The sequence below is a fragment of the Sturnira hondurensis genome, unplaced genomic scaffold, assembly GCF_014824575.4.
Source record: "Sturnira hondurensis isolate 20B ecotype Veracruz unplaced genomic scaffold, ASM1482457v3 Scaffold0006505, whole genome shotgun sequence".
Classification (NCBI taxonomy): Eukaryota; Metazoa; Chordata; class Mammalia; order Chiroptera; family Phyllostomidae; genus Sturnira; species Sturnira hondurensis.
Genome location: NW_028079136.1, coordinates 6,648,538 through 6,676,317, shown reverse-complemented (window position 1 = coordinate 6,676,317; position 27,780 = coordinate 6,648,538). Strand labels below are relative to the sequence as shown.

The 27,780-nt window shown below is 37.0% G+C and overlaps 1 protein-coding gene and 1 pseudogene across 2 annotated transcripts in view; one reads left to right on the top strand and one right to left on the bottom strand.

The window, feature by feature from the left end:
• SBF2 (SET binding factor 2) overlaps positions 1–27,780 on the bottom strand; it is a 424,767-nt gene that overhangs the window by 320,975 nt on the left and 76,012 nt on the right. The window lies entirely within an intron of this gene.
• LOC118989760 (60S ribosomal protein L9-like) lies at positions 22,233–22,992 on the top strand (annotated as a pseudogene).

Genomic DNA, 27,780 nt, shown 5'->3' with positions numbered 1-27,780 from the left:
GATAGGGATTATGTCATTTTTTTTTCACATCCCTACACAGCCGATCATTGTGCTAAAAAACAGGGTACAAAACTAAAAATACTGGGTTGGCCAAAAAGTCTGTTTTAATTTTTTTCCATAAAATAAAAAATACATTTAAAAAATTATTTTATTGTTGTTCAATTACAGTTGTCTGCATTTACCCCCACCACTCCCCCACACCCCATCCAAACCCACCTCCCTCCCCTGCTTCCACCCTCCCCCTTGGTTTCGTCCATGTGTCCTCGATAGTAGTTCCTAAAACCTTTCTCCCTACTGCCCCCTCTCCCTCCCCGCTGGTTACTCTCAGATTGTTCTTAATTTCAATGTTCCTGGTTATATTTTGCTTGCTTTCTTCTTTTGTTGATTAGGTTCCAGTTAAAGGTGAGATTATATGGTATTTATCCCTCACTGCCTGGCTTATTTCATTTAGCATAATTCATTTTCACCAATAACTTTATTGATTTGGATACTTTGAGTATGTCAGCTACCTCCCACTGTAGGCTTCTAGTGGGCAGAGGCCAGGGGTGCTGCCAAACATCTTCCAATGCATAAAAACAGCAACGAATTATTTGGCCAAAATGTCAATAGTACCAGCAAACTCCACAAACCACTTTTGACACATTCAGTCGGTCACAGCGGCTTCTCCATACACTGTACAAATCTACTTTTGTGTTTCAGTTGTGTTTTTACCTTTCTTGAGACAGTAAAACATAATATGCCAAAAATGTTGCCTATTTTCTTCCATCTTCAATATTAAAATGGTTGCACATGAATTCACCAATTTTGATATTTGTAAATGCATGCTGACATGATAGCTGTCACAGTACAGTCTAACAAAATTGTTTAGAATAAATTTAAAGATAACTAAGTGCTACTAGAGCAACTGTATGGAAAAAAACATAAACCTACAAAAAACAAAAATAACATAATAAACACATACTTGTTTATTTGCCAGCACATTATCTATCTTCCTAATGACACTAGTTCCATGCAGTCAAGGATTAAGTCTATTTGATATACTATCATAGAGAAAGTATCTATCAAAGTGCTGGTGAAACATACTGTAAATAAATGCAAATAACTATTAAGGTAATACAATGGCTAATATTTTATAAAGCCCAAAATTTGCACATGTGCTTACATCATTAACAACAACAACGACCCCTCTTCCCTTCAAAACAAATGATTCTGCCTCCCTGAAAACTAAAAGCAAATGCTAATGTTTTTGCAAGGGTCACCACAGAAGAGCCATCTACTCCTGTCCTGACCTATCCCGCATCATGTTTGAATGCCCACGACAGAGGCCATGTAAAGAAGCTGCAGTGGTGCATCACACACTGGAGAAAAGCATTGATGACATATAGTACTGAACTTCCAAGTCCCAAACAAACTATTTGTTAGACTGAAAAGTGAGAGATAACCTATTTTGTCAGTTTTACTAACTTAAATACTAATTTTATTAATTTATTTTGTTGAGAATTTAAAGAAAAATTCTCAACAAAATAAAAGGCAGTGAATTTAAAGTTGTAAACCATCCATTTAAAACAGGGAGGGGAAATAGCTGTGTTTTCTTTCAAACTATATGTCCTAATAATTTTATATGAATCAATGTTTATTATTTCTGCTTGTTTTCTTATCTACTTTAATTCAGCTGTCAAAACAGGAATTCCTGTCCACCTGAATCAATGCAGACAGTAACCAAACAAGCTGATCACAGGCTCAAAGAGTCATGTCTCCAACAGAAAACTATTTCTTGCTCCTTTACCATTATTTCTTTGGTGGTAAGCAGCCTTGAAAAAAGTGGTTTTGTTGTTACCTGCCTACAACTTCTCTTCTCAAAGCAATCAGCAGTTACTTATCAGACACATAGCCATGCACTCTGTGTTTAAGCCTTAAGGAAACTAAGAAATTGAACTGAGTAAAGCAGGTGTTCTCAGATCAGCTCACATCCTTATTAGATCCTCCTGTAATTTAAAAAAAATTGTTTCTTTTTTTTAATTTATCTGTTTCTATTACCCTTGATGCTCACTTTAACTTGACCCATCTAAAAACCCTAAGCAATAATAGATAGATTCAACCTGTAAAATATATTGCACCGCCACCCAATTCTCTCCATATCCACAGCCATCACTCTGGTTCAAACCACTTTTTTTAAAGATTTTATTTGTTTTTATTTTTAGAGAGAGGGGCAGGAGAGGGAGTAGCAAGAAACATCGAGCAAAAGATAAACATTGGTCAGTTGCCTCTTGCACACACCACAACCAGGGACCAAACCCACAACCCAGTACATGCCCTGGCCAGGAATTGAACCAGCAACACTTCGTTTTCCAGGATGATGCCCAACCAACTGAGCCACACCAGTCAGGGCCAAACCACTTTTTAAAAATTCTATTTTATTGATTATGCTATTACAGTTGTCCTGATTTTTTCCCCTTTGCCCCGCTCCACCCAGAGCTCCCTACTCCCTCAGGCAATTCCCCCACCATTGTTCATGTCCATGCATCATGCATAGAATTTCTTTGGCTATTCCACTTTCTATACTGGACTTTACATCCCTATGGCTATTCTGTAACTCTGTATTTGTACTCCTCAATCCCCTCACCTCTTCATCTATTCTTCCCTTCCATCTGGCAACCATCTGATAAACTCATTTTTCTTTTGCTGCTTTTAAGACTCTTTCTCTTTAACCTTTGTCATTTTAACTATTATGTGTCTTGGAGTGAGCCTCTTTGCATCCATCATAATTGGCACTCTCTGTGCTTCCTGTGCATGTCTATTTCCTTCACCAAATTAGGGAAGTTTTCTTTCACTAATTTTTCAGATAGATTTCCAATTTCTTGCTCTTTTTCTTCTCCTTCAGCAACTCTATGAGGTGAATGTTGGATCTCTTGAAGTTGTCCCAGACGCTGTTAACACTATCCTCATTTTTTTAATTCTTTTTTCTTGTTGTTTGCATGGTTGTTTTTGCTTCCTTATATTCTAAATTATTGATTTGATTCACAACTTCATCTACTCCACTGTTGGTTCTCTGCAAATTGCTTTTTATTTCAATTATTATATGCTTCGTTTCTGACTGGGTCTTTTTTATGCTGCTGAGGTCCTCACTAAGTTTCTTGAGCATCCTTATAAACAGTATTTTGACCTCTGCATCTGAGAGATTGCGTATCTTCATTTTGTTTAGCTCTTTTTCTGAGTTTTGTTCTGTTCTTTCATTTGGGCCATGTTTCTTTGTCTCTTCATTTTGGCAGCCTCCCTGTGTTTGTTTCTATGTATTAGGTAGAACTGCTATGACACCCTGTCTTGGTAGTGTGGTCTAATGTAGTAGGTGTCCTGTAAGATCCAGCCCCACAACCTCCCCTATCAGCCAAGCTGGGTACTCAAGGTGTACCCTTTGTGTGGGCTAAGTATACCTTCCTCTTGTAGTTGAGCCCTGGTTGCTGTTGGCAGATCAATGGGAGGGATTTACCCATGCCAGTCAGCTGCAAGGACTAGCTGTGACCACTGACTACCAATCTCCACCCTCCATGGAGGATCAGCTGTGCAGGGGCCCAGTGGTGGTGCTTCAATGTGCTCTGTGTCCATCCACTGGGTGCACTGGCCCTAGGGTTTCCCAGGTGGTACAGACCAAGATCAGCCCCCACCTGTGTTTTGCCTGGGACACCCTGCCTGAGCTGTAAAGCAATCTGAGAGGACTGCTACTTGTGCTGGGTTTGGAGATTCCCAGGAGAAGCCAAGCTGTGAATCTAATCTGCCTGTCACCAGGGCTCACTGAAGCCAGCTATTGCTTGTTTGATAAGATTTAAGAGCCAAGACCAGCCATTTTTATGGAAAAGCAGCTTGGTGGGCCTATAAATTAGGTGGGGCAGAGCCTATTGGGATCTCCAAGGTGGGTCAGTGTTAGCAAAGTAGTTGGAGTCTCAGATATGGCACCCCTCCACTGGCTGTGTGGAGGGGTTTAGCAAAGGGACAAATCACCGCTGCTTGCCTTGATGCCAGACAACACTTCAGTTTCTCCTGGTATGCCACTAGTGCCTTTCAAACTGCCACCCTGGTGCTGGAGCCCAGAGAGAGTGAGTCTGAGTAGGTGAGTCTGTGTGTGGGTTAAGAGGAAATACTTGGGGCTCCAGCACTTTCTTCCACTGATTCAATCCCTGCTGAGTTTTGTAGGGGCCTTTGCAGAGGAAGCCAGAAGTTGTACGGACTTATCTTACTGGCACTGGTATCCTGGGCTGGGGGGCCTAGTGGGTCTGGGACCCCTTGCTCCCAAGGTATCCCACCCAAATTTTTATCCAGGTGGGTGTGAAAGCAGCGTGTTCTGTGTCTGTGCCTTCCACCCCCACCAGTCTAGACAGATGTGGTTTCTTTCATTTCATAGCTGTCAGACTTCCATTCAGCTTAATTTCTGATGTTCCTAAGTGATGACTGTTGTGTATTTTAGTTGTAATTTTGATGTGGCTGTGCAAAGAGGCGAGCTATATCTGCCTACGCTGCCATCTTGACTGGAAGTTCCGAACCATTTTTTAAAAATAAAGCTACTGCATCAACTAACTGACTAGCTAATTAACAAACTGCCTGATGTCTTACTTCCACTCTTGCTATATATAGACTAGTGTGTGAGGTTTCTAAAACCTAGACTACAATCTCAAAATTTTTTCATTAAGCTTAAAAAATTTATTTTGAAAATTTTCAAAATTTGAAAAAGAATCTAATAAGTATGTATATGCCTACTACTCACACTTAACAATTATTAAGATTGTGTTGCAATCATTTCTCTTTTTTTAATTGTGGTATAATTGACATATAACATTATATTCACTTCAGGTACACAACATAATGAATCGATATTTGTATATAATGTAAAACAACAAGTCCTCCTCTTAATTTTGTTAAAATCAATTAATTGTAAATCATCTAACTTTCCAAAGGATTCATATACAGATAAGAATGATTTCATTTCTCATTTTCTGGAAAATACATAAAATGACTGCTCAAAAAATTATTTTATGAATAATAATTATATTAATAAGATATATCACCTAGAGATATCTTCTTTAATCAAATATACCAAAAAGGATAAAAAAGTTAAAATACTCTGAAATTTCAATATACCACTGTCAAAATAGTATTTTTTAACTTTTTGTTTTGAGATCATATACAATCTAAGCAAGTTGCAAAGACAGTAGAGAGGAGCTTCTTGCACGCTTTACCCAGTCTCCCTGAATGGTTACTTCTTATGCAACTACAGTACAATATCAAAACCAGGAAACCAAAACTGGTACAAATGTGTGTTCTCAGTTCTGTCATTTTACCACTTGTACATATTTGGGTAATTACCAGCACAAACAAGAAATAAAACCATTCCATCACCACCAAGATCTCCCTCAGGCTGTACCTTCATAGTTTCATCCAACTTCCTTGCCCATTGCAATGCCCGGGCAACCAGTAATCTGTTCACAATCTCTATAATTTTGTTATTTTGAGAATGTTATATAGATGGAATCATATACTATGAACCTTCCTGAGATTGGCTTTTTTTCATTCACTATAATGACTTTAGAACCATTCAAACTTTTGAGTGTATGAATAGTTTACTACATTTTATAATTCAGTATTATGCAATGGTATATTACATATAGATGGATAGATAATCCTTGTTATTGTTATTTAAGATCAAGATTTGAGAGTTCTCTATATGTTCTATAGGCAAATCCATTATCAGATATGTGGTATGCTAGCATTTTATCCCAGTCTTATTATTCTCATCACAGGTGTTCTTAATTTTAATGAGTTCCAATTTACAAATTTTTCTTTTATAGATTATGCCTTTTGTATCATGTCTAAGAAATCTTCAAGTCTTAGTTCCCAAAGATGTTCTATGTTTTCTTTAAAAGTTGTCTAGTTTTACATTTTAAACTTTAATCTGTGATCCATTTTGAGTTATTTTATACAAATTGTGAGCTCTGGATCAAGATTAACTTTTTATGGTCTGTCAATATCCAATTTATGTCACAACACTACGTTCTCCACTGAACTGCTTTTTCACCTTTGTGATCAGGTAGCTGCTACCACAAGGGGCTATTTCTGGGTTCACTATTCACTACATACATATGCTTCTACCAAGCCACACAGTCTTAATTACTTAGCTATATTATAAGTCTTTAAATAAAGAACAATAATTACTCCCACTGTATTCTTCTTTCTCAAAAGTGTTTACCAATTCTGGGTGCTTCACCTTTATATAAAGTATAGAGTAATCTCATCCATGCATTTAAAGAAATCTTTTGGGATTTTAATAGGAATTATGCTAAACCAATAATCAATTTGGATAGAATTAGCATCATCACTACACTGAGTCTTCCAATCCATGAATATGATATGCCTCTCCTGGATCTTCGTTGATTTTTATTTTATTCATCAGCATTTTGTAGTTTCAGCACACCCAGCCTGTACATGTTCTGTTGGATTTACTCTTAAATATATCACTTTTTAATTCTTATATATGATATCACATTTTTATTTTTCCATATGTTCATTGCTAGTGTATAGAAATACAATTAATTTTTGTATGTTGACCTCATATGCTGTGAATGTGTGGAATTCATTAGTTCTGAAAATGTCTTTGTGAATTCCTTGGGATTTTTTACATAGAACATGTCACCTGCAAACAAAAACATTTTTATTTATTTCTTCCTTTCATTCATATACTTCTTATTTCCTGGTTTTACCTCACTTTGCTGGTTAGAACTTTCAGTACTATATGGAATACAGGCATCCTTACCTCACTGCAAATCTTAGGGGGGAAGCATTCAGTCTTTCACTATTAAGGATAATGTTACCTATATAGGCTCTATGTAGATGCTATCTATTAAGCTGAGATAGTTTATTCCAAGTTTTATTTATTTTTCAAACATAAATATCATCTTTTATTATATAATTTTACACTATTAACTCAATTCTCATAACCCTGTAGCTAAATATGTGGTATACATTCTTTTTGCTGTTGTTGTTCAAGTATAGTTATCTCCATTTTCCTCCCACCATACCCATCCCCACCTCCCACCCTCGATCCTACCCCTCTAGCTTTGTCCATGGGTCCTTTATACATGTTCCTTGATGACTCTTTCTCTTCTTTCCCCTGTTAGCTGCCTCCTCCCCCTCTGGTTAGTGTCAGTTTGTTCTTTATTTCAGTGTCTCTGGTTATATTTTGCTTGCTTGTTTGTTTTTTTTATTAGATTTCTCTTATAGATGAGATCATATGGTATTTGTCTATCACTGCCTAGCTTATTTCACTTAGCATAATGCTCTCCAGATCCATCCATGCTGTCACAAAGGGTAGGAGCTCCTTCTTTCTTTCTACTGCAATGTACCAATGTTTTGAGATACACTAATTTACTGATGGGCACTTAGGTTGCTTTTTTAAAATCATGAGTGGTTGTTAAATTTTGTCAAATGCTTTCTCTGCATTGATATGGTCATGTGATGTGATCTTTATTTTTTACAGGTTAATATGATATAGATGATATTGAGCTGATTTTCAAATACTGAAACAGGCTTGCATACCAATAAATGAATTTAATTATGGTATATAATTATTTTGGTATATTGTTGAGTTCAATTTGGTAATGTTCTATTAAGAAGTTTTACACCTATATTCAGAAAAAATATTAGTCTGTGGTTTTCTTTTTTGTATTGTCTTGTCTGGTTTCAGTATCAGGATTTCCTAAAATAAATTGTGAAGTGTCCCTTCTGTACTTTTTGGAAAGGATTATGTGAAATTGGTGATAATTGTTTGAACATTTCACAGAATTCTCCAAATGAAATCATGTAGGCCTGGAGATTTCTAGTTTGAAAACTTTTAAATTACCAATTCAATTGCTTTAATAGTTACACTATTATTCAAATTACATTGGGTTGGCCAAAAATTTCATTTGTTTTTTTCTGTAAATTGGCTCTATAGCACTTAGGTTGTCTTGAACTTCGTTGGAAACAATTTTGTTAGATTGTATTGTAACAGCTGTTCTATCAGTATGCATTTTTTAAAAACTTATCAAAATTGATGAATTTTTGTGTAGCCATTTTAATACTGATAATGGAAGAAAATACACAACTTTTTGGGTACATTATGCTTTATTATTTCAAGAAAGGTAAAAATGCAGTTGAAACTCAAAACATAAAAACATTTGTGCAGTGTATGAAGGAGGTACTGTGACTGATCGAACGTGTCCAAAGTGGTTTGTGAAGTTTCATGCTAGAGATTTCTCACTAGATGATGCTCCACCATCGGGTAGACCAGTTGAAGTTGATAGTGATCAAGTTGAGACATTAATTAAGAACAGTCAACATTATACTATTCAGAAGATAACCAATATACTCAAAATATTCAAATCTATAAAGTTATTGATAAAAATTTAAAAATATGTCTTTTAGTTTACAGAAAAAACTAAATGGACTTTTTGGCCACCCCTATATATTTCATATTGGGTGAATTGAGTAGTTTGTGCTTATCAAGGCTTTGGTTCATTTCATTTAGCTTGCCAAATTTATGAGTGGAGCTATTTGTAGTATTCCCTTATTAACTGATAGCTGCAAGGTCTGTAGTGATATACCCTGTTTCATTCTTGATATTAATAATTTCTACCTTGTCTCTTATTTATCAGTCTAACTAGAGAGACTATCAATTTTATGATCTCTTCAAAGAGGCAGCTTTTTGTTTCATTGATTTCCTCCATTGTTCTCCTATTTTCATTTCATTTGTTTCTACCCTTATGTTTATTATTTCCTTTCTTTTGCTTCTCTAGATTATTTTCCTCCTCTTTTTTCTAGTTTTTTTTTAAGTAGGAACATAGATTGTTTATTTCAAACTTCTTCTCTCTTCCAGTGCTGCTTTATATGCTGCTTTAGCAGCATCTAGAATATTTGATTTGTTGTATTTCACTTAATGTATTCATAGTATTTCTTTAATTTTTTTCATTTCTTTGACCCATGGATTACTGCAAAACAGTTTAGTTTTCAAATGTTTAGTGATTTTCTATTATTGATTTCTAGTTTTATTCCACTGTGGTCAGAAAACATTCTGTATAATTTCTATTCTTTTTAAATTTTTTCAGGATACAAAGTTTTTAACCTGAAAAATTATAAATTTATTGAACATAAGTGTTCTATAAGTATTGACCAGATCCAGCTGGTTGACAGTATATCCTTGCTGATTTTGTCTAGTTGTTCTATCAACTGTTGAGACAAGAAGTTGTAGTCTTTTCACTGTAGTTGTGGATTTGTCTATTTCTCCTTTCACTATGTTTTACTTCATATTTTTGTAATTCTGTTGTTTGGTGCATCCACATTTAAAATTTCTATGACTTCTTGATAGACTGATGATTTCATGGTATAATGCCCTCTCTGTCCTAGTCCTTTATTCTTTCCATTATTTTCCTTTCAAACTACCTATATTATATTTGAAGTGAGTCATACAGATATCATAAAATAGGTCACGATTTCATTTTTAACCACTCTGCCAGTATCAGCCTTTTAACTAGTATACTCATACCATTTACACTAGTGTAATTATTTATATAATATGGCTTAAGTCTGCCATTTTATTTTTTGTTTCATTCACATTTCTCTTTCTTCCTCTTCCTTTTCTTTTTCTGCCTTCTTGTATGTTACTTGAACATTTTTTTTAGAATTCCATTTTTTTTTATTTATAGTGCTTTTGAGTATAGTTTTGTTATAGATGTTGTAGTGGTTGCTCTAATATCAGAATCAACAAGCATTAATACTTATTCAAGTAAAGTACAGAAACTTTACCTCCCTTTATGTCCCTTTGGCTGACTCCATGTATAATATGATCATTTTAAATATTTTCACTACATACTGTGAAAACCACATCAGTGTGTTATAAATTTGCTTTAATTGTCAAACATAATTAAGAAAACCCAAGGAGAAAAAGTTATTGTATATCTCTATTTTTACTCTTCCTATTGTTCTCTTTTCCTCCCTAATGTTCCTTCTTTCCTTCTAACAGTTCCTCTTCTGTTTAGAGAAATTCCTTTGGTCATTCATGTGGGGTAGATAAAATCTAATGTGTTTTCTAACACAAAAACCAATTCTCCAAAACAGAGTGTCTATTCAACAATTCAATTCAATTCAGACACTACCTAGAGTTAAGTTGGGGCTGGTGAGGGATGGGGCGGGGGAGTGGCTCTTGTTTCCATGCCCCCTCCAGGCAGGCCTCCCTGCCAGCAAGTTGATGTGCTCACCAACCTGGAAACTCGCTGAATCTCACTGTCCTGAGAGTTCTCAATAGAGCTCAGTTTGCAGACCCCCTTTACCTTCTTGGAGGTTGGTGTGTGGGCTGAGACTTTCAGCCTTCTATTAGGTACTTGATCCTTCCAGTGAACAGAGCTTTCCTCAGGCTATCTGGAGCCCCCACTCTGAGTTGCCTCAGCAGGGCGAACACAAGTATATATTTTTATTCTTCCAGCAACTAAATGTATTTTCATCAAACCTTCAAGCTACAAGTTTAACTCAATTTATGAAAAATGGGTGGCATGCAATTCATTTGATAACGCTAATACTTGTCAAATCAATTAAACTGGATTTACTTTCTGCCAGAAAGGTCTGAATTTATTTTTCATTTAAATAAATATATTACTATTTATCTCTGCAACAAGCAACTGTTTAATCAATTCTGGGGTGAGGCTAGGAGAATATGGGCAGGGAAGAAGAGGAGGCATAGATGACAGGATATGAAGGAAATTTGTAGCCTACATTAAGGTGCCTCCACCTTCAATATTTCATAACCAAGATTTTATTTGCTTTGTTTGCACAGAAATCTGGGAAGGATGCATTTTTTAAATATTGGCCAAGAGACAGAAGAGACGAAATTCTTAAAGAACTCTACTTGGGACTCTAGGGCAACACATACTATGCGTTGTGATGGATACAAAATAGGTTTGTCTTTTGTGAAGAAGAACAGGGGCTATTGTGAAAGAGAAGTGGGAAAGGGATTTACCCCGATACCAAGATATATTCTTAGGAGTATAAATTGGAGGGGAAAACAGAAGTTGAGAATTGCAAAATTGATTCCTTAAAATTATCCATGTCTGAATTACTGTTTGGAAACTCTTCATGTACTCCAGTATAAAACTGCTAATTTTGTCCATCAATTTTACTCTGCCAACACAGGAAACTGTCAAAAACCATGTGAGAAACTAATTAATTCATATAATTCAACATTGTAAATGGAGAAGGACATTATTCACACTGTAAACTATTACTACCCAGGAAATTATATTAAATTGGATTTGGAAAAGGATGGATGGAGACTAGATTGTTTTGGTATATCTGAATATTAAAAACTACTTACTTTTGGGAAAATGTTAAAATATTCATTTATTCAGTCTGTTAACGGGTACTTACTATGCACTCTATCATATACAAAGCAGTGTGATAGGCCGAGGCTCTCTGGGGAACTAAAAGGGCATCGGACAGAGTGCAGACTCGTCTGCAGCTTTTCTCTCGCATCAGAGCACTGCCATCCATCCGACAGCACTGCCTGTGACGCTGGAACTGGTTTATGTCTCTGCTGTTAAAGATGGTAGCCACTAGGCACACGAGGCTACTAAGCATCTGAAATGTGGCTAATGCAACAGAGAAACTAAGTTTCCAATTTTATTTATTTTTAATAAATTTTATGTAACCATATGTGGCTAGTGGCACAGTATTAGAGTGCAGCATCAGATCATAATAAAGGTCCCTTGGAGTTACTCTAAGTTCCCAGTTTACAGTTGTCCATGATTTATCTGAATTTAAAGCGAATAAAGTAAGTATGGCAGGGAATATGCAGTTCCACCTACACAAATGAGTACATACTGGATAAATAATTTGGTTCCTACCCCCTGAGGCAAGGTTAGCAGCAGTACAAGTCAACCATGATATGGATGCTATCCAGCAGGTTCAGAAGGGAAATTCTCAGGTGTGGTTCTTTGTATAAATGGCCTTTGAACATGTGAGTATAGGAGGTTAAATTTATATTTCACATAACTTTATTTGAAGATAAGTAAAAGAAAAAAGTCTGGGAGGTACATATTTTCATTACATAACAAACATAAATACTTATGTTCTTTTCAACAAATATGGACTTAAATTTGCGCCTCCGAGTAAAAAGCACAGGCCTCATGTAATGTCTGCAATATCGTACTCCGCATCCAGAAGAGGTTCACTATAGTGTTTCCTGGCACTCAGGAAAGAACAGAAAGCTATGTTACTATAAATCACAAAGAACGTTGCAGCCTCTAATAAGTGCAGCCTGTGCACTAAATGGAGACAGTTACAGAAATAACACACTTAAAGGAAGTAGCAATACACAATCTCTTTCCGTTTTCAACAACGCTTTTTGTGCTTACTGGTTTTGCTCTCCTCTCCACCACCACTCCTTCCACCACAGAAGAACTGCAAATATCTAATGATTTTAGAACGGGAAAGAGAATTTGGTTCCCTTAGCTAATGCAATCTGGAAAAACTCTAGAAATCATCTCTTTCAAAACATATTAAAATTGTATTATTATCTATCAAGCAAAATCATTAAAATTGTAGCTTACCCAAAGCGTAAACTACAGCACACAATGAGGTGTGCTGCTTAATAAAATACTAGACATCCTTTTGTCCTGTGATAAGAAACATAATTTCCTAGCTCTCCTCAAAAATACCAATTAAGTGTAGGTATAGAAATCCCATCAGGGGGCAAATTATAGTGAAACAGCTATCCAGTTCTCCACTAAGACTCCTGACTGATAGGACCTCTCAAAAATAACCTTTAGAACAGTCACCATCAACTTTACACAAAACTCATATTCATCAAGAAACAGTGCCATAAAGTGCCATAAAGCCTAAAAGTGCTCAAGTAAGAGTTATTGCAGCATTTGATGTAGGATTCAGGTTAGTAAGAACAAAAGTAAAAGTCACCCATCCTTAAGCTCTTAAGCCTTGGAACTCTGTACCTTTCCTTAAGAAACACTAAAGATTTCAACCTAGATTTCTCTTAATACTGAAAATCTGAAAAGAAAGCGTGTGCCAAAGTTATCATCACTGGCAGAGGCATAAAGAGCACAATTTCTGAATAGTTTAAGTATTTCTCTTAGAAAAAAGCTTGGATAAGGATATTCTGTGACCTGAAATACTGCATAAAGTTTCTAGTTTCTTATCATGCATCCACTGTTTATAAAAGTAAATTAATTTCCTTATCTGCTAGAGATTTGGACATGCAGTTTGGCTTTGTATTTTTCCAATACTTAAGGGGACTATGCTGTCTGGTCTTTCTGTAAAGTAAAACAAGTATGAGGCATGACTCTCACACCTATATTTAAAATTAGGATTATTGTACAAAGCCTCTTACATCAAACAAAACCACAATTACTAAGAAAAACAACCTTGCTTTGAGACTAGCTATACCGGATCAAACATGTTTCCTTCTACCTACTCAAGTTCCAAAGGTCGTGTTATGCTACTTTTCAAACAAAATGAGCTTCTGGTATAACTGGCATGAGGTGACTATTCACCTCAAAAATGACTTCTGCTTTTTGAATATCATAAATAACAGATTATAATGCTATAAAGCACCATTGGCTCATTAACACTTCTACTGCCAAGCACATTAAATTTATAGACTGATTTTAATCAGCCAGAACAACTATTTCACTAGCCAGAAGTCCGAGGAAGTATTTGTATTCAGAATTTATTTTAACTACTTTAAGACAGTTCACAAGTTGAGATATCTCCAAAAAGACTAATGATCTAAAGAAAGGTACCAACTGGCAATGCTATGATAGAATATGTAACTACTGGCTATCATAAACAAAGCAATAAACAACAAATGTTGGAGAGGGTGTGGGGAAAAGGGGACTCTGGTCCACTGTTGGTGGGATTGCAGACTGGTACAACCATTATGGAAAACAGTATGGAATTTTCTCAGAAAACTAAAATTGGACTTGCCTTTTGACCCAGCAATTCCACTGCTGGGATTGTATCCTAAGAACCCTAAAACACCAATCCCAAAGAACCTATGCACCCCAATGTTCATAGCAGCACAATTTACAATAGCCAAGAGTTGGAAGCAACCTAGGTGCCCGTCAGTAAATGAATGGATCAAAAAACTATGGTACATATACACAATGGAATTTTATGCTGCAGAAAGAAAGAAGGAGCTCCTACCTTTTGCAACAACATGGATGGAACTGGAAAGCATTATGCTGAGTGAAATAAGCCAGGTGTTGAAGGACAAATACCATATGATCTCACCTCTAACAGGAAGCTAAACAACAAAACAAACAAGCAAGCAAAATATAACCAAAGACACTGAAATAGAGAACAGGCTGACAGTGACCAGAGGGGAGAGGGGAGGGAATTTCAGGGGAAATAAGGGAGGGATTTAGAGGAACCTATATAAAGGATACATGGACAACAACTGAGAAGGGTGGAAATGGGAGGGAGGGGGGAGGATGGGGGGTGGGATGGGATGGGAGTAATAGACTGAAAACTGTACTTGAAAAATAATTAAATAAAAAAATTGAAAAATTGAAAGAAAAAAAAAAGAATATGTAACTACTACAAACTCCCATAGATAATCATTCCGTAAAACTCAGGCTGAACTCACACTTAGGTACTATTAAGAAGACATAAAACACGCATCCAGATGTGAAATATTCTGTCACATAGCCAGCAGTCTTGTGAAAGTAGTTCACTTGTTAAATTGTTACAAATTCCACCCAATCCCCTGGTTACTCTGTAATTTTGACTGGCTCTCATTCGTTACACCTCCAGTTAATTAGGTGCTGTAGCCTTTAGTCAATTAAATTAATTTCTGCCTCTAAAGAGAGATGAAAGAAAGGCATGGCAGGAAGAATTCTGCCAGCCTATGGTAAAATCCCATGTGAAACTATACATAATGAAAGAAAGTAACACTAGTTATAATCTCTGCTCTGAAATAATCCATAAAAGCACTAAAGCAATTAACAAAGTCAGGTATTTTTCAAATTACAAAATTTACAATAACTATGTTCCTGGGAAAAAGTACATGACAAATGTTTGCTGAGTAAACACATATAAGCATAAATGAACTTGGGACACATTCCAGGAAGTGGGGATGATATAAGAAAGAAAGAAGTTCCACTCTGGCTGGTGTAGCGCAGTGGATTGAGAGCTAGCCTTCAAACCAAAGGATCTCGGTTCAATTCCCAATCAGGGCACATGCCTGGGTTGCAGGCCAGTTCCCAGCAGGGGACATATGAGAGGTAACCATACATTGATATTTCTCTCCTTCTCTCCTTCCCTTCCCCTCTAAAGATAAATAAATAAAAATCTTGAAAGAAAAGAGAAGAAAAGAAATTCCATAGTCACTTTCTGTGTAATCTTCTATACTCAAAAAATATTTTTAAAAATTTAAATAATATTTTATTGTTTATGCTATTACGGTTGTCCTAATTGTTTCCTCTTTGCTCCACCCACCAGACCCCTCCAACTTCCTCAGGCCATCACCACACCGTTGTCCACGTCCATGGCTCCTCCACTTTTTTTCTTTGGCTACTGTGTTCCCTAGGCAGTACTTTACATCCCCATGACTATTCTGTAACAACCAATTTGTACTTCTTAATCCCTTCACCTTTTTTTGCTCATTACCTGGACCACCTTTCCACCTGGCAACCATGAAAACATCAGTATTTATGATTGTTCTATTGTTCTATGATTGTTGATTCTATTGTTTCTGTTCTGCTTGTTTGTTTATTTTGTTTTTTAGATTGTTTATCAATAGATATGTATTTATTGCCAATTTCTTGTTCATATTTTTTATCTTCTTCTTAAAGAAGACACTTGATCATGTCATATAATATTAGTATGGTGATGATGGACTCCTTTAGCTTTTTCTTATCTGGGATAAAATCATGCCTCTTTTTATGCTGTTGAGGTCCTCACTAAGTTCACTGAGCATCCTTACAACCACAGTTTTGAACTCTGTATCTAGTAGCTTGCTTGTTTCCATTTTGTTTAGTTCTTTTTCTAGACTTTCGTTTTTTAATTTGGGCCATGTTTCTTTGTCTCCTCATTTTGCCAGCCTTTTTGTGTTCATTTCTATGTATTACGAAGAGCTGCTAGAACTCCCTGGCTTGGAAGAGTAGCCTAATGTAGTAGGTATTCTGTAGGTCCAGTGGCACAGCCTCCCCTGTCAACCAAGCTAGGTACTTGACATGTGCCCATTGTGTGGGCTACATACACTCTTGTAGCTGAGCCTTGATTGCTGTTGGCAAGTCAATGGGAGGAATTTACCCAGGCTGATCAGCTGCAAGGACTGGCTGTGACCACTTACTACCATCTCTAACCAGGGTAGAGGATAAGCTGTGCAAGTATCCACTCCCTAGAGTCAGACTTACCTCAGCAGGACTCTGACACCCGCTGATTCTGCCCCTTAAGTGCGTCCCTGGTTAGGTGGTTGGATGATGGTGCTCTGACATGGTCTGTAGCTATCCACTGGGTGCACAGGCTCTGGGGCCTCCCAGGAGGTACAGGCCAAGGTCAGTCACTGCTTGTGTTCTGTCTAGGGTTACTCAGCATAAGCTACAAACCAATATGCAGTTGGCTGCTACTTATGCTGGGCTGGAAGTGCCCAAGTGAGTCCAAGCTGTGAACCCAGGTCACTAGTGCTAGTGCCAGTCCTGCAGTCACTGAGCAATAGGCATGGGACACACTGAGGCCAGATGCTGCTTAATGAGAGAACTTAGGAAAATTGGAAGCACGAGCCAAGAAAACCATTCATATGAAAAAGCCACTGGAGAAAGCTTGGGTGGGCCCAAAAGTTGGGTGGGGCAGATGCTCACAGAATTGCCAGGATGGAGCAAACAGTATGAGCCAGGTTGATGGAGTCTCAGATGTGGCGCTTATCTGCCCGATCTGTTGGGGGGGAGGGCTCAGAAAAGGAACAGTGACTTCCACCAGCACTTCTGTCTGGGAGAAAGCTGCCCCCCACCTCTTGTCCTGATGCCAGACACTCCAGTTCTGCCCCAGGCATCTCTGGTGCCTTTTCAATTTGCTGCTCCTGTGCTGTAGCTCAGAAGGAGTGAGTCTGAGTCTGTCCCTTCAAGAGGAACTGCCTGGCACTCTAGCAGTTTGTCTTCCACAGCCTCAATCTTCACTGGCTTTTATAGCCAGAAGTTATGGGAACTTATCTTCCTGGCACTGGAACCCTGGGCGTGGGAGGGCTCAATGTGTGACCAAGACCCCTCACTCAAGAGATATCTCTCCCAATTTTTATTAGCCACACATGGGTATGGGACCAGCATATTCCACATCTCCACCTCTCCCACCAGTCTTGATGTGTTTCTTCTTTAATTCCATACTTGTAGAACTTGCATTCAGCTCTATTCCTGACGGTCCTGAATAGTGGTTGTTCTGTAGTTTAGTTGTATTTTTGATGTAGCTGTGCAAGGAGGCAAGCCATATTTACCTATGCTGCCATCTTCAATAAAACACCACTGAAAAAAATCTTTATAATCTCATTGCATACAGAAAAATCTTTAAACCCATTAATGAAGTACTAAGAGCCATAAACAACTGGCCCTACTACCTTTACAAACTTCTCTTCTGTTACAACATACATTACTACAAAACAAAAGTAAATCCTAAGCATAATACTCTCCAGCTCCATCCATGCTGTTGCAAAATGTAAGATTTCTTTCTTTTTAATGGCCAAATAGTATTCCATTGTGTAAATACGCCCCTGCCTTTTTATCTACTTATCTGCTGTGGATAAAACAATAATAATACTATTGTAAATAATACAGCAATGAATATAGGGGTGCATATATTCTTTCTAATTAGTGTTTCAAGCTTCTTCAGATATATCCCCAGGAGTACAATTACTGGATTATAAGGCAGTTCCATATCTATCTTTTTGAGGAAATTCCACACCGTTTTCCACAGTGGCTGCACCAATCTGCAATCCTACCAGGAGTACATGAGGGTTCCCATTTCTCCACATCCTCAGCAGCACTGTTGTTTGTTGATTTACAATGATAGGCATTCTGACAGGCATAAGGTGATATCTCATTGTGGTTTAATTTGTATTTCTCAAATAGGTAGTAGCATTGAGCATCTTTTCATATGTCTATTGGCTATCTGTATGTCCTCTTTGGAGAAGTGTCTCTTCATGTCCTTTCCCCCTTTTTAATTGGATTATTTGTTTTGTTGGTGTTGAACTGTATAAGTTCTTTATAAATTTTGGGTAGTAACCTCTTGTATCATTGGTTACTATGTTCTCCCATTCTGTGGGTTGTCTTTTCATTTTGTTGATGCTTTCCTTGTCTGTACAAAAGCTTTTTAGTTGGATGTAGTTCCTCTTGTTTAATAATATAGTTTCACTTAATGTGAAAACTAATAAACAAAAACAAACTAACAAACAAAATAGAAACTGACTAATAGATACAGAGAACACACTTGCAGTTGTCAAATGGAATGGGGACTGGAGGGAAAAGATGAATGGATCAAGCGAAAAAAAACCACACAAAAAAACCAGAGACAACTTTATGGTGACTGCCAGAGGGAAAGCTGGGTGGGGGGAGGGAAGAGGGCAAAGGAGAAGAAATGGCATCAGAAAGAGACCTGAAAGAGACTTGACTATGGGTAGTGAGTGCATGCAACAGTATGCAGATGATGTGGTATAGATTTGTACACTTGAAACCTGAACGGTTTTATTAACCAATGTTACCCAAATAGATTCAATAGAAATTATAAATACATACATACAACACATATAGTAAGCTACAAAACAGTCATAGGATATAAAGCACAGCATTGGGGATATAGTTAACAGTACAGTAATAACTATGTATATATAGTGTTAGGTGGGTGGCCACTAGAATTACCAGGGGAATCACTTTGTAAATTATGTAACTGTCTAACCGCTATGCTGTATACCTGAAACTAATATAAAATAATATTAAATGTCTACTGTTAATTGAAAAATAAACAAACAAAAAATCTCCTAAGCTTCAAGCAACATAACATTCTATCTCAGAAGTTTTGCTAAAGCAGTACAAATGCCTTTTCTCTTTAGCATGTTCCAGTTCTTCTTATGTTCCAATTACTCTTACTGTATAATCAACTATACCAAAACACAGTAGCTTAAATTAAGTACCATTTTATTAAGTTCATGGAGTCTGTGGATCAGAAATTCAGACAGCACACTACTGTCATTCTTTGACCAATATCAACATAGAAGATTTAAGATCAACAGATTAAGGCTGGTTATTTCTGACAAATAGGATTACTGACAGAAAAGGGCTGTTTAAAGGAAATGTAAATAATTTAACATTAAAATTTATTTCAAGTTGACTAATGCAGTTTAAAATTTGTTTTAAAAATAAATTTAAGGTTTAACTACATTAATCTGTTTTGTTTAAATAATTAAAAATATTTTATGAAATAAAATTATCCAAACAACAAGAGAAATTCAGGTGGAAATGCTTCACCTTAGAAATAATTAATCATCCATTTTAATTCTACTTTAAAACAAATGTCTAGCATTTTGCATCTGGATAAAACAGTTCAGATTTAACAAATCCTTCAAAGGAAAACATTTACAAATATGGCAGGTTTAAGATGGAGGCAATTAGTTGTCGGTGTTCCCTCCCCACTTACAAAACCCAAACCTGTATAAAAAGGTCAAGTGCTGAGTAAAAACAAGAACAAGCATGAAATGAGAGGATAAATAACCAAATAGGGATAAAGGCAGAAGTGAAACAATTACCTAATGTATTAAGTTCACAATCACACATGACTTCAACCTTTTGGAATTGGGGTGTAATCATTATAGAAACACTAGTCAGCGTTTCTTCTAAGACTCAGATAACTAAAGGGCTCCTCCCAAGTTTCTGTGCTGGAGGTCAAGATGCATCTCCCTTGGAGAACACATTTATGTTACCAAATCTTATATTCCGATACACATGATCTCCAACCCTCGAGAATTCAATGACATATGAAAATGTCTATATTCAGCAAGGCATACACCCACTACACCTCAAAAAATGTCCATAACATAGTCCAAGTCTTCTAGTTCTCAAAAGGTTCTGTAATGCTGACCAAAAAATCTGCTGGTAGTTCCTTGCTCACTTAGCCCCTTCTCTTGCATCCTTCTCCTTCCACTGATTACGCAGAATGACAAGATTCCATGTATGCGTTGACAGCTTTCACTAAAATTTCTTTCCTCCAAGAAACAACACACCTGGAAAGGGCCTTGGAAACAGCGAAGTGCTTTTCACACCGTTATTACTACACAGAGCTTATTTTCCTGACTATAAGGCCAATTCCCATTCCATACTTCAAAATTTAGTTTTAAGTTATGGTAAAGCAGTAGAAAGAATATCCTGCAAATAATCATATTTCTTCTAAACTACCTAAAAGGTTCAACTCTCCATCTTATTCTAAAGTAGAATAACTTTTTAACTGCTCTCATAATTTTACTTCTCCATGTCTACTGGTGTTTTCACATTACAGGAAGAGTTACAAAGGGAAAAGCTGCCAAGCACTTTAAACTGTCTATACCTTTAAAAAGAGCCAACTTGTCAAGCTATCAGATCACTTGCTGTACTGAATATAACTGAGTGTCACAGTTGGGTAGATAAAGCTTATTTTCTATACAGAATTCAGTCTTCCAATTGCCAAGGCCTTAATAATAAATTAAACTAAAAAGATTGGAAAGCAGGCTTTCCTAATGTTAAAAAGTTAATTTCACAAAAACACATTTCCTTATATTTATCTAAATATATTTAGTAATAACATGTCTAAATTTTACCACAAATAAATGCAGGCTCTTGTGGGGTAAATGCAAATCACCAATCAAACACAACCACTCTCTGTGCTGCTTTTCTAAAAATAAACAACAAATTTTAAAAAGTGAAAACCCAAATTCTGACCTGATCAGCTGCTACTCATAAACAAAACTTATTTGAATGACCTGCTCACATCTGTTTTGATTCTACTGTTCTCATATAAGACTCTCTCGGAGGTGTATAAGTTGATTCCATGGCTCACATTCTAAACTAGGAACACGGGGGAAAGTTTACGTATATTCTGAGTTCCTTCTGACAATTTCTTTTGCTCTTGGACTCCTTTCCTATGACAAGTAAAAGTAAAGTGTCTAGGTAGAAGAAAATTACGAACTTCAAATAAATTATAGGTACCCTAAATTGTTGTTATTTAAAATCATTATACAAGTTGAAAAATATCTTGGTAAACTTTCATGTAAACAAAACTCAAAGGAGAGATGGTGTGGAATAGTGACTAAGTCAATGTATGTTTTGAGGCAACGTAACATGGTTGTTTTAAGGAAAGAAAAAAATTAATAAAGCAAGTTTGGATGCACTAATAGAAGCAATATCCATGTTGAAGGGGGAGATACAGTCATTTTCTTTGCACTGCAACCTCTACATCTAGTTATATAAAGGACAGCTAGGTTTAAAAGAAAGACTACCAAAGTAGAGATTCCCAGAGAAAATCAACCAAATAACAAGGCGTGCTCATTATCATCACAGAAGGCATGCCTAGATATTGGAAACATTAACGGGCATGACTTTAATATCCTCCTGTGTGATGCCTTCCCAATGGATATCCCCCAAGTCTGAGCTGTCCCTGGATTTCAAATGTACAACCACCAGCTGAATATATTTACTTGACTGTTTCACATACACTTTGGCCTCAACCAGAGAGGTAGCACAGCGTAAAGAGAATGAACACCGGAGTCAATCTACCACCACTGAAATCCAGAGCCTAGATGCTAAGCCCCACCAGTTAGCAGCCATGTAGACCTTGCAAAAATTACTTGACATCTTTGTGGCTCAACTTCCTCCAACTTCCTTCCATGTTATAAAGTAGAAATAAGAATACTTATCTTGTAAGGTTATTAAAAGACGTAAATACCTATGTAATTATGGAAAGCTCCTGAATAGAACTGGACACATCCTAACTGATATGTCAGTGAAATATTTTTTAAAAAGCACACCTAATAACCAAATTCAAACTCTCCATCCCTAAAACTGTGCCTCCTCCTGTAATATTTATTTCAGAAAATGACTCCAAATCAAAAACAAGGCCTCTTTCCATATCCTGACTTTTTTTTCAGTGAGTCTTTAAAGCTCGTGCCATAAGGGTCGATAAGATCTTGCCAGGCTTTGCCTCCTTTACTGTGAGGATGAGGACTGTTCTTAGCAATCAGACTGTCGACATTCCAGAAAATGTCAACATCACTCTAAAGGGACACACAGTGATTGTGAAGGGCTCCAGAAGTATCCTGTGAAGAAACTTCAGTCATGTCAATATAGAACTCTGTCCCCTAAAAAGGAAAAAGAAGAGGCTCTGGGTTGACAAATGGAGGGGAAATAGAAAGGAACTGGCCACAGTTCACACCATCTGTAGTCACACACAGAACAAGATCAAGGGGGTAACACTGGGCTTCCAGCACAAGGTGAGGTCCGTGTGCGTCTCCTTCCCCATTGTTATTCAGGAAAATGGTTCTCTTGTTGACATTAGAAATGTCTTGGGCAAAAAATACATTCACAGGGTCCAGATGAGGCCAGGCATTGCTTGTTTAGTATCTCAAGCCCAGAAAGATGAGTTAATTCTTGAATGAAATGACAGTGAACTTGTACCAAATTCAGCTGCTCTGACCCAGCAAGCTACAACAGTTTAAAAAAAAGGATATCAGACAATTCAGGGATGGTATCCATGTTTCTGAAAAAGGAACAGTGCAGCAGGCTGTGAATAGATCTAAGGTGTCCAGCTACAGAAACAGTAAGGGGCCAGTAAGGACGACCTCAGACCTATTTGTGATATTTTTAAAGATGCAATAAAAGATGTATATTGATTGGGGCAGGGTGAGATATTGCCAGAGAAGGGGAAAAAACAGGAAAGAGAGAGGAAAAAAAGGAAATGGAGGGAAGAAAAAGAAAAGAGAGAGAAACTGAGGACTCATGGTAGGAATTAAACCAAAATGTTGATAGTGGTTATCTCTGATTAAAAAGATTACAAGCAATCAAATTCTTTATATACCTTTTTGTATTTCTGAGATCTTCTAAAAGTTAAAAATGTGCTTCCCTTTTTACCACAGAGAAAAAAAGCTGTTCTGAAAATACATTTAATGATGTTCTGGGTAGAGTCTAAGGCCTTCATTAATTGGTTCCTGTCACTCCCCATACCCCTCGTCACCTCTCACATCTGTACCTCTGCACGAGGAGCTACCTAGACCTAGAATATACTCCCCACTCACCCTCACCTCTAATTCTTAGCCCATCCTTCAAAACCACTCATGGTACCATCTCTTCCGGAAAGTCTTCATGGACCACAACCGTGCTCTCTCCAAACGCACCATTCCAATCTAAGTTACACACCCTTCTATATGCACCTTTAGAATCTGGTTTACACATACAGCACTTATCACATAAGTTCAATCATTAAAGTGTTAGAAATCTGTTTCCTTCTTTCCTTGATATAAAACACTCGTTTCTCTAGTATTTTCTCTTATCTAACCCAGCATCTCACAGTATCTGACACATAGTAGGAGATCAAAAAACAGTTGTTTAAATGACTCCAAGATTGTATTATTTCTGTCCTATTATATTGCCTCACCAGACATGTATGAAAGTTGGTAAGATGAATACATGAAATTGTAGATTCCTAATCTGGAAGTACTCAAAATGAAACACGATGCCACCATTCTTGTTCCTTCAGTCAACCACTTATTTCCCAAATATTTATTGACTACCTCATATATGCCACACACTGGGAATACAAGAATGAGAAAAGAGAATAAAAGGCTCCTTCTATCATGATACTTTAGGGTGGGGAGAGAAGGCAAATACTGACTAAATACTTGAAGCTACTAAATAAACATTAGAGACTTATCCGTAAAGTTAAGAAATATATTTGAGATAGAACAAACAATGAAAGACGTCACCATGTTCGGAAAGGTGAAAGATTCTGAATCAGAAATGAGATTAGATTAATCAAAGACAGCAATTTTCAATCTTTGCTTCTGGCCGCTACATACACAGACGTATCCAGGGTTATGCATTCTTTCCACAACATGCTAAATAACTCTACTAATGAACATGGCATGAAGCCTCATAGTGCTTGCAGTTACACTACCCCTTCTGAAAAAAACAAGCCGAAGCAGTTATTCATGACTTTCAAAGCCAAGAGCTTCAAGAGAAACCAATCCTAACTTCCTGGCCACAATGGTAAGCCCTGGGATGACTAGCTGATGGCTGCTTCCTTCTAAGGACTTTCTATACTGGATGGTGCAGCAGAGATTCCTAGCCACACCCAATACCTATTTTTCCTTTTCCCCCAACTAGGAGACTTCATTGGAGATGGTAATATGCCCAGCTCAAAAATGAACAAAGCTCACCAATTTTTTTCTGTCTCTCTTCTATCAGGTATAGTTATATGCTAGTTCTGGCCAAAGAGATACAAATGGAACTCACTAGGAGCACTTCTGAGAAAGCTCTTTTTTACATTTTCTATTTAAATTTATTGGGGTAAAACTGGTTATCTAAGCTTCAGGAGTACAACCTTAGAAATACACCATATGTGTACCCACTGTGTGCTCACCACCCAAAGCCTACTCTCCTTTCATCACCACACACTTGACCCTCTTACTCTCGTTTTGCTCCCCCCTGCCCCTCTAGTAACCACCATACTATTATTATCTGTGTCTAGAGTTTGTTTGTTGCTTTTTGTTTTATATACTACATAGGAGGGAAATCATATGGTTCTTGTTCTTTTCTGTCTCACTAATTTTGATGAGCATGATACTCAAGATCCATCCATGTTGTTGTAAATGGCAATATTTCATCATCTTATAGCTGAGGAGTATTCCACTGTATGCAGAGTGGGTCAAAAGTAGGTTTACAGCTGTAAATACAAAAAACAGAGTTTGTTCTTGTATTATTATTCCTTAATTGCTGTGTTATTTTCCATACAGACAACTGTAAACCTACTTTCGCTCCACCTGGTATATGTACCACTTCTTCAACCAGTCACCCAATGAATGACACTCAGGTTTTTTCCACATCCTGGCTATTGTGAATAATGCTGCAAAGAAAGAAAGGGTACATATACCTTTACAAATAAGTTTTTTTTCCAGGTAGATACCCAGAAGAGAACTGCTGGATCATATAGTAGTTCTGTCCTTCATTTTCTAAGGAACCTCCATACTGTTTTCCATAAAGGCTGCACCAAATTGCATTCCCATCAGCAGTGTACAAAGGTTCCCTTTTCTCCACCTTTTCTTATTGAGAATAGCCATTTTAACAGGTATAAGATGGTATCTCCGGGTCTTGATTTGTATTCCCTCATAGCTACCTAAATTGAGAATCTTTTCACGTATCTGTTGGCCATATGCATGTCTTCTGGGAAAGAGTGTCTGTTCAGGTCCTCTGTCCATTTCTTGATCGGATTGTTTGTTATTTTGTTGTTAAGTAACATGAGTTGTCAATATATTTTGGATATCTGGCCCTTAATGCAGTGGTCCACAACCTTTTTGGCACATGGACCAGTTTCACTGAAGACTTGGGTGGGGGACCTGGGAAGGACAGGAGGCAGAGCTCAGGTGACCTTTGCTTTGCATGAGGAGTTTCCTGGACTCTTCTGCCTTAATGGAAGTATTATTTGCAAATATCTTTTCCCATTTGTTGGGTGCCTTTTTGTCTTGGTACTTTCTTTTGCTGTGCAGAAGCTCTTTAATTTAATGTAGTTCCATTCATTTATTTTTGCTTTTATTTCTCTGGCCTTTGGAATCAAGTTCACAAAAACTCCTCTGAGACCAGGGTCCCTAAGTTTAGTACCTATGTTTTCTTCTATGTATTTTATTGTTCCGGGTCTTACATTCAAGTCTTTAATCCATTTTGAGTTAACTTTTGTGTATGGTGCTAGACAGCAGTCTAATTTCATTCTTTTACATGTGCCTTTGCAATTTTCCAACACCATTTACTGAAGAGATGGGAAAGTTCTTTTCAAAAGGAGGAAGACTCAATCACCTTTTTACTCCTCTCCTCCTTTTCCCTTCTTTCTGCCTAGAATAAAAACATGAAAATAAGATGACATCCCATAAATGGAGGACTAGAAAGTTAGTTTAAATCTTTTTTAAAAATCACAAAATTGTTATACTAGTACCAATCACCTATCTCTGGACTTTTTTATTTTGTAGAGAAGGAAAATACATTCCAGCCCAATGGATGATGATGATAATTGATGGAACTAAATTAAAACTCTGTCTTCGGGGACAATGAAAGAATACAATTCACACTAACATGCACCGCCAAGAGTAAAAAGACACACCCTAATACTGAACACTGAAAACAGAGCTGCTTGAAATAAAAATTCAGGGTTTAAAGCTACCTAAGCAAGTCTCTTCCTTGCAAAAGAATAGAAATGGCATTGCTCTCTCTTCCATAGAAGAAAGGATATGACAAAGCTGCTGAGAACAACATATTAGATATATTAAAATATACCTTTTCAAATAAATAAATAAAATCATCGCAAGTTTTGGAGTTTGGATCTACCCCTCAGTCTGGTATCCATCAGACAGCATATAGTGATTACAACATTACTGACTATGTTCCCTATGTTGTCCTTTCCAACCCTGTGACTATTTTTATAACTGGCAATTTATACTTATTAATTTCTTTCATCTTTTCACCCATCTTCTGAGCTCCTCTCCCATGTGGTGACCATCAGTTTGTTTTATGAATTTGTTTTGTTTGTTCATTTATTTTGTTTTTAGATTACACGTGTAAGTGAAATAATATGGTGTTTGTCTTTCTCTGTCTGATTTATTTCACTTAGCATAATACTAGGTTCATCCATGCTGTTGCAAATGGCAAGGTTTCTTTCTCTTTAATGACTGAGTGACACCTCATGGTGGTTTTAATTTGCATTTCTCATGATTAGTGATGTTGAGCTTCTTTTAAAAAAAGATTTTATTTATTTATTTTTAGAGAGGGAGAGAAACATCAATGCGTAATTGTCTCTCGTGCGCCCCCTACTGGGGACCTGATCTGCAACCCAAGCATGTGCCTGACTGAGAATCAAACCAGCAACCCTTCGATTTGCAGGCCAGTGCTCAATCCACTGGGCCACACCAGCCAGGGCTGAGCTTCTTTTCTTATGTCTGTCAGCTAACTGTATGTCTTTTTTGGTGAAATGTCTGTTCAGGTCTTCTGCTCATTTTTTAATCATACTAGTTTTTTGCTGTTCGGTTGTTGAATTTCTTATATACAGGGTGGGACAAAATAGGTTTACAGTTGTGGGTATGTGAAAACACAGACTTCATTCTTGTATTATTAGTTATTGTATTATTTTCCATGTGAACAACTATAAACCTACTTTTGCCCAACCCTATGTTTTGGATAGTAATGTCTTATCAGATGTATCATTGAAAACGATGTTCTCCCATTCAGTAGACTTTTTGTTTCACTGATGGTTTTCTTTGTTGTGTAAAAACTTTTTAGTTTTAGACCCATTTGTTTATTTTTCCTTTTGTTTCCCACCTGAGGATCTTTTTGATTCTCTTAAAATGCCATAATGAAAATCTTCTTTAAAAAATATTTTATTTATCTTTAGATGGGGAGGGAAGGAGAGAGGAAGAGAAACATCAATGTATGGTTGCTTCTCGTGCATCCCCTGCTGGGAACTGGCCCCTGCCTGGAGCTGGCCTGCAAC